This window comes from Photinus pyralis, unplaced genomic scaffold, assembly GCF_008802855.1.
Source record: "Photinus pyralis isolate 1611_PpyrPB1 unplaced genomic scaffold, Ppyr1.3 Ppyr1.4_LG6, whole genome shotgun sequence".
NCBI lineage: Eukaryota > Metazoa > Arthropoda > Insecta > Coleoptera > Lampyridae > Photinus > Photinus pyralis.
Genome location: NW_022170663.1, coordinates 10,216,154 through 10,224,806, shown reverse-complemented (window position 1 = coordinate 10,224,806; position 8,653 = coordinate 10,216,154). Strand labels below are relative to the sequence as shown.

At 37.6% G+C, this 8,653-nt stretch overlaps 1 long non-coding RNA gene across 1 annotated transcript; it reads left to right on the top strand.

The window, feature by feature from the left end:
- Nucleotides 1-526: 526 nt before the first annotated feature.
- On the top strand, nt 527-1,501 carry LOC116173034. The gene is made up of 3 exons (XR_004145838.1): nt 527-763; nt 818-911; nt 961-1,501. It is a non-coding gene; the product is annotated as an uncharacterized LOC116173034 (long non-coding RNA).
- Nucleotides 1,502-8,653: the final 7,152 nt, after the last annotated feature.

Below are 8,653 nucleotides of genomic sequence, written 5' to 3'. Positions count from 1 at the left end.
GTTTCTTTTTGCGCATAAAGAAAAGCCGGAATTGCTCCGGCCTAGCTCAGGGAAAGTACCAGCGCAGCACAGGGGAAAGCGATGGGAACTCAGGGATATTGCGTAGGTTCTGATTGACTGGATTAATTGCGCCACTACGTTTGTAAGCGGAAGCAGGAAACGTAGAACCTGTGTAGGAACAAAAAAAAAACACCTGAAAAGAAAAACAAAGAAAAACGAAACACTACAAATTAGGGGTTGAGAACTGATCGTTTATTTATGGTTGTATATAGTTAGATAAGTAATACGGTAAGGGGGGTAGCGCGAGGCTCCCAAAATATTGAAATTAATAAAATAATAATTAAATAGTTTTCTTTGATTACAGATAAATTTGACACGCAGTCGCAAGGTCACCTAGAACGCTGCTTTAGGTCTTTTTCATGAAAATTAAATGTTAAGGCAATAGTGCCGGGATAAAATCAAGGCCTTGCTTTTAAAGGGCTACTAAATCAAATACCTGACCTGGGGTATACTATGGTACGAATAAACACAAAAACAAAAAATGGCTAGCTTGATAACTGCTTTACAGATTATTGAAATAGTAGGTCTTATGCACAGTAGGTACTAGCGCCAGAAATAGTTCATAAATACTGACACCTGAAGGGTTGTCAAAATGTCAAATATCAAAACTCATTAAATATTCAAGTTCAAGTTAAACAAATATCGTTTACCCATAAAAACAAGTGACCAGTTCTATTGTATTTTTGTCGCAAACAGAGTATCGGTAAATACTCAGATTATGGTGGATAAAAATAATTAATGTCGGGAACAATTATAGGACAGAAAAAAAAAGGAAATACAGGACGGAATCAGAAAAGAAGGAACACAAAATAGGTTAACCAAGGATATCTACGTCGAGGGTGGCTTCTGGAGTGAGTCGCATACAATAGTTTCATAAACATTGAACAGCTGACCTTTCAGTTGATTGGTGGCAGGCAGCGTACCGCTTCCACCGGATTGTCTGAAGCTCAGCGTAGAAAACGATGGTGACAGGAACAAGAACGATACCGCAACGACTGTGTCGACAAAGTTGGAATCCGGAACTCAGGATAACTGTCCAGGCATCAAGCTGATGGTGGCTGTGATATGTCCGCACCAGGGGGTGGCGGAATGACTTTCCACGATTTACGTTACCGTCTGATATATTATGTATAGATGTTACACCAAAAAGAACAAGAAAAGGAAAAGGCTCTAACGGCGTTAAACGAGCCAAAGTAATGATCGGTGTCACATGTGCTTCCAGATCCGCTGGGCGAAAACCCAAAATATTCCCAAGGGAAATAATAGAACACCCTTCTGGTAATAAATTTAGGTAATGGAATCTTCAAAGTAAGTAGATCCTTCCAAATTTAAAGGCTTAAAATTTTCTCACAAAATGAAGATGTAGCAAATGCACACGACAACCTCTTGTTCAAAAGTGACCGGAAAAGAAAAGATAAGAAGCGAAGGAATTTTATCAAAACCAAGGACGACTGGACAGAAGAGTGGACAACACGAGCATAGGCAACACACAATACTTACGGAAGAAACATAAGGAACGAAACAAACTGTTATCTTTGTTCACTTCACTATTCTGAAATAGAAGCTAGAAATTAGCAAAACAAGTTTTAGTTATATTTATTATCCATGTTATTATAAAATGCGCAATATATAGAAATAAATGAACAAAAACATTATAATCACGAAACAAAAATTAATCGCAAAAATTACACTTGAAAATATACAATACAAACCCGTTTCCGCACCACCCAGGAGGTAGAGTTAATGGCGCGTTTTTTTATCGTGGTTTCCCCAGGAGGCCTAATCCACGGAACGTATTTACAACTTAAAATTAATTATGTACACTAACAATTATTTACACTAACAATTATAACCTATTTTTACGCGCCAGACCAGACACAAGTTTTAATAGTCTCGAAACTTGCATACGCGTGTCACAGGGGATATTTATGTCTGTGTTATTGTTTAAGCACTGCTTACACAAACGCTGCGCGACACATAAATTTGGAATATGCACATAACTATTTACACGGTTTTGCAGCGGTGCATCTCGACGGCACTCAAAGTCATAAAAAATAAATACGAAGTCCTTGCCCAACTTTTTCTTGTCTGGAGAATTTTTCACGAATTTTGGGAAATCCTCTGCTCCCCTACAATCTCCAAGAAACCTGCAGGCCAAATTTCAGCTTTCTACAGTAATTTTGGCTGTGCGTTTTCTGTCAGTAACTGATGTTTTACATACAGGGTCTTGTAACAGTGCGTCGGTGTTTGCTAGTTCATAATTTGTAAAAAATATAAAAACCGCGTGTTCAAACTATAAATCTATACAAATTATTTTTGAATGTACAGGGTGTCCCATTTATACGGTGTCAATAAATAACAGTGCTAAAAACAGTTCAACATTTAACGTACGTGTACCACCCCATTTAAAATTGTTGGGGCCACTATTATTTAATTGTTAATTTAGATGTCTCCCTCAAAACCAAAATTGACCTGTTCGAGCGTTTCTGGCAAAATCGGCAAAAATTGGCATTGACTGTTTTCAGTATAAATGGTCCAATAGTAACAATATCCCTTTATTTTAAACCCAATCAGATTGAAATTAAATGTCATGTACGAAACTAAACCAAAATTTACATTCAATTCAATTCAATGCGCAGCGGAAATAAAAATCATTGCCGGAATTTAGCGTCAAATTTCAACCAACTACGTACGGAAAGGAACCTTGTCAACTATCAATATAATACGACCTTGTTGTTGTTTAGCTACAAATTACCTTCTCTTAATATGTAGAAATTAAATGATAGTTTGTGTGCTCCACGCTATACCAATTAACCAAGGCCGCAATGAGAAACTGGTATTATCCGTCTTTGTACATAAGATTTGTGTAGAATTATGTAATTAACAAATTTGCCATGCTAGGGTTTAATTTAAAGATGTATTGCATTTTAATGAATTTGAAGGTTTACAAGCTTAGGAAGGTCGCCAAGTATAAGTACGTGTGAGTTTGTGAAATTGGCCACAAAGGAAATATTCGACCACAAACTGACACTTATTACACTGCGAAAATTGGTGTAAACAAATGAATTTAATTAATGTAAATTAGAACTCTAATTGCATTATTGCGGTTCTCACAATCGAAAGGAAATTTTTCTTTCGATGCGGAACTCTATTTACATATTTGAATAATTCATACCTGATTCGCTTGAAGCACGGTTCGTTTAAATACTCAATACCCTTTTAGTGGGTGGGAGACGTTTCGACACAAGTTGCTTAAAATATTACACCCTGAAATGAATTGACGAAAATTACGAGGAGAAGACGGAAAATAGCGATTGAAACGCCAAGTCCAAACTGGCTGGGTTGACGAGGACTAGATTTTAGATTTGTAAGAAGTACCTACTTATAGGTGTTTCTTCGCTTGTGTTGTAAAAATAACGTGGAAGCTTGTCGATTTGATACTTCTTAGTGGAAGGGATGTCAAGACGGATTCAAGTATTGATTGAACAAGATACTTGGATTAACAACGGATTATAAACTCGTAAATTGTATAAATAGTTAGAAAAGAATTTACAGTAAGTAATTCAATAAAAACTTAAAAAATGTTCAAAATTAACAATAATCAGATCCCCCTTTTACTTTCTAAAACCTTTTGGAGAAGGAATGTTTTCCTTCAACAGTACGAAGACCGTTTCTAAAAAGGCCACTTTTTGCTGTTCTGCCAATACCTACTGAGCATAATTTGTAATTTCGTAAGGATGACTCGATTTCCACAATTATCTTCCTAAAAAAACTCATTAAACAAGTGTCTGATAGAGAAAGAGGTTTGTATAATAAAATTACGGCCTTTTCTGAAGAAAGCACCAATCAATGCGCACTAAAAGCGACGAGTCCAACCGCCTTTAGTACTTACCTGAGTACCCTTTATTTTTTAAACTCCAAATTATCCCTTTTTTCTTTGATTAATGCTGCCGACAATTTTGCTATGGATTCTGTTTTTTCGCAAATGAACATTATGTTGCAGGGGTTCGGTTGGTCCCTAGTACTGTTGGGAGCGAGGCGAAACGGGCAGACTTTACCCATGGGAGGGAACGGGAAAGGTTGACATTTAAGCGGACATAGTAGAGTAGCCGCAATTTTTGCAGACAAAAGAGAAACGGTATAATTAGACATACATCTACGTATTTGGATGGGAGTTGCACCCTGAAGATTGAGCAGGAAGGCAAAAATAACTAAGGGAGATTCAGGAGGGCCACAGATGCAGAGAAGGTGCGCCCAGGGAGAAACGATGCTTGAACTGCAGAGAAGCAGGGCATCTCCGTGATGAATGCCAAAAAATTCAAGAATGCCATAAGGCATGTAGAACAGATTACCAACAAAATTACGTAGAAGAGGAGGCGACTAACACTAGAAAGGTCTACATAGTCAGTTCTCAGTGATAACCGACTGTGATACCAGCTTTTTAGCCCAAAAGTGTGTTCGGCCTATAACAAAGAAAGCAAAATATCGTTTTAAATATTACATATTTATAAAGCGAAATAGATGGAAGGGTCTGCGAGTACCAGTCAGGCCACATTTACAAAAGTAGGGTGCAGCAATTAGTACTCAGGAACTTGTACCTGAAATAAGAAAATGAATAAGGGAAAAATGTCAAAGCTCTTTCCATCTGATAAATCTTCTACTCCGAGTATCTCAATCAAACGGCGTCTCGAGAGGAAACCATCTTCAGAGTCCAGTATTGGATCCATGGAGAATGCGACGCTCACGATCGCATGCTCTGAAAAAAATAAAGGTAAAAGTTATTCATCTAGGAAAAGATAAAGAGATAAAATGGGTAAATGACTACATTAGGTGAGCTTTATAGCTTTGGTAAATTGGTGGACTTGACACCTATAAGTTATTGAATCCGCATTGAACTATAAAGGCGCAATTATTTCGATAGCTGGAAAATGTGTATGGCGCGATTACGTATTATGAAAAGCAGCCGTTTCGTCATAATTTCAACATTCCTAAGCTGAAAACTAATTTTAAAACAAGCCCTCGCTTATTCTAACTGCAGGAAAAAAGTTGCGGTGTACATATTTTGAAGCAGATTCGTTAGGTAATTATTTTAATTAAATTACGAGAGCGGGTATTCATTCCGAGTTAAATGGATTTAATGATAATCCGAAATTATTATTCACTATGTTTCTTTTTTGGATTTCAGCATGTCCTAATTAAAAACGTGAAGAATTAATACACAATCTAATCATTTTCGAAGTGCTTTGACCCACCGAAAGTTGGAGTGGAATATGTACGAAATGTCATATGGCTTGTGTCTAATTGTTTCGAGAAACATAAATGCGCATCCCCACCCTGCTCCGTTATTACACCCTTATAATGATGAATATCACATTTTTCGTAATCTTAAATAACAGGCCTACATTGACAAGTAGATACCGTACAGAGGGCTGTACAACTATATTTCATCATTCTGAGTTGTGAAACCGTGAAGCAATGGAATTTGGAAATCATCTACAGCCTACACAAATAAATCAATGGTGAATAAGAACGGTTGCGATGCGACATCTGTAAAATTTGTTAGAAAGTTTAGGGATATAATGGAACATAGTGTCCTAGTAAAATGGAACAACAGGAAGAAAGAGGACACTTCCACGAAATTGCAGAACCCCTGAGTAAGTGTTTGAATAGACACCTTCTGAGCTTCGCATAGTTTGTGAGAATGCAGGGTGCCGTTGGAGACCGCAGAATTGGAGTGAACCTACATTTCCCAACTAAGAAGGAGTATAGGGAAATCTAATAGATGTCAGGACACGTTTTCAGTACATCCATTGAATAATTCTGTGACTTGAATTAGATTGATTGGGGTTACAAAATTCGTGGAGTCTAATACCATAGTATTATTATGCTAATACCTACAGTTATTCCAGACAAATCAAAGCGCCACTTTCAGGGCACAATTTACTGTATTGACTTTGAGAGGTATTTAAAATAGTATCAGTGTGCACCCCTTCATCGGGAAAACTTTCGCTACATCTCCAATGGATTGAATATGTTTCTAGACGGCTGTAATTTCAAAACCTTAAAAAAACAAAAATTTAGACCTCGAGCCACTAATACCAGGCCATTTTATTATTGGAAGCTCATTGAATACCGTAGGAATTTTATTTTCTCGAGTAAATATAAATTATGATTGGTTTAGTATCACTATGTTTTTGCTATCGCAGCTGGTTTATTTTGACGACCTCCTATTGGTGTATCATTTTTAATGTGCGAACGTTACGCACTTCTTTTCCTTCTCCTTGAGACTTCACTTAAAAATTGATAACGTTTAACAGCTGTCGCCATTTTTGAAAAATTGTAAAATCTTGTGAATTGATTTGGATCGAGGTACATTTCTTCTCAAATTGGAGGCTATAATTTGAATTTAAAGTGGATGCATACGTAGGAACGACCATTTTCTTTAACCGCCTTTCAAGGGTTTTGCTATTTGAAGTTTTAACAGATTATTTTCCAAACAACCCTCTTTTTAACTAGAGGCAAGTTAAATTTTTGTGTTCAACAGAATTTCACATGTGATTTCTTTACAGGGTTTTCGTTTTTGGTTTCTAGTGTCAATCCTCCTACAGAATAAGATAATTTAGTGTGTGCAATTGGTTAGTAATCTAAAAATTTCATTTTAGCTTTGTTTGTGATCGTTTAGTTGTATTTACACAGTTTTGATTTACCATAGGCAATTATTTCTGCAATTGCATACCAAAAAGGTGTACCCTCATCTACATATAATCAACTTAAATAGAAATGTATATAATGTGTATGCGATAAGATAATGCTGTGTAAATAATGTCGATGTGGACGTTGATGTTTTGATTCAGACAGAATGACGTGTCGCTGATTATTAATCAAATTTTCGTTTCAATTCATTTAATTATTCTGGTTGAGTTTGACGTGTAAACACAAAACGATTATTACGTTTGTAGCTTGTATCCAAGTGGTTTGCTTATTTTGTTTCTTTGTAAAAAGATTATTTCCTAGAAGTGTTAACTGTAGGGAAAGTTATCTCTTATTTTCGATATCACTTTCGTTTTGTTCAATCATTTATGTGATAGTTCAGATTTAATGGGCACTTTGATTATTTTTATAAAAGGTTGATTTAATTATCTAGTGATAAGAATGTGCTTGTTCGAGAAAAATTGCATATTTCGGTAGAAAATTGTTTATTTTAGATAAGACAATTCCCCGTAAAATTTACCTATGTGACCAAAAGAGCGTCTAGGAAGGGAGCTCTGATTGGTTGATTAGGTTGCTAGGTAATTGGATGAAACATTTTTTGGAAAGTTGAACAACACATTCAGCAAATGGAAAACGGTGCTGACAACAAGGAGGAGAGGAAGCCCTGAATTACAGATCGACCACATAAAGGACAGTGAGCAAAGCGGGAGAACTGAATGGTGGGATGTGAAACTTCTGACAGGGGAGAAGAAAAGGGAGGAGTATAAAAAGGAGCAGCACGAGATCAGGAATAAAAAGGGGGAAGGGAGACCATCTTGGAACAGGATCGCCGAAATGCTCAAGGAAGCAGCAGGGAAAACACTTGGGGGCCAAAAATCGACCATGTCACCGAACAGGAAGCAAGTCATGCGTAACCACAGAAGAGGTTTGGCCAAACCCACACAACCCTAAAGCAAAGAAAAGCTAAAGGTGGCCAAAGAGGAGTAAAACAAAGTCTTTGAACAACATGAAATCAAGGAATTCGCCGAGTTTGCAGAGAACATTGCTAAGCTTGGTAAAATGGAGAGGAATGCGCAAATGTATAAGCACATAAACCAACAGAAGAAGGAAACAAGGGGGAAACAAAAAAACAGCATGGTAAAACTCCTGAAGAAGGAACAAGCAGAGGTCCAGCTAATGGGGGAGAACGATTACTGGTCACTCCCGCCACCCTCACGATGGAAGAAATGATGGAGATAAAGAGGAAAATGTCAGGGCCGGATAGGGTCCAGGCCGAATTGCTACAATACGCATCAGAATGACCAATAAAGGACCTATATGAATTCAGGAGGTATGAACCAAAAGCTTGGTCCCCAAACAATGGCAGCAGACAGTGCAGATTACCATCCCAAAGGGCAAGTCACCACAAGGATCAGACAACTACAGGAGAATCTCGGTATACAGTGCGGCATACAAGATAATTATACGCAATCTACCTACTACAGTGCCTAGGGGGCCACACATGGAAGACACCGGCATACCAAGCAGGTTTCATAAAAGGTAGATCAACGGACGACCAGGAGGATTCTATACGAACACTGAAGGGTATGAACTAAAATGTGACTGTTAGCAATAGACCTGGCTAAGGTCTTATACGGAGTGTACACCTCAGCTCTAATAAAGAGCAACAGACAAACATTGAGGAGGGCGGACCGGAAGGCACTAAGGATACTGATGGAAAACAGCAACCTTACAAGAAAGCAGATAATGGAATTACTAGAGGCGAAGACGACACTTGCGATACTGGGGGCATATAAACAGGAGGAACAAAGATCATATACTGCAGGTGGCCAAAAATCTACGTGTCTCAAAATGGAAAGTAAGCGGGCTTTGCTTCATATGG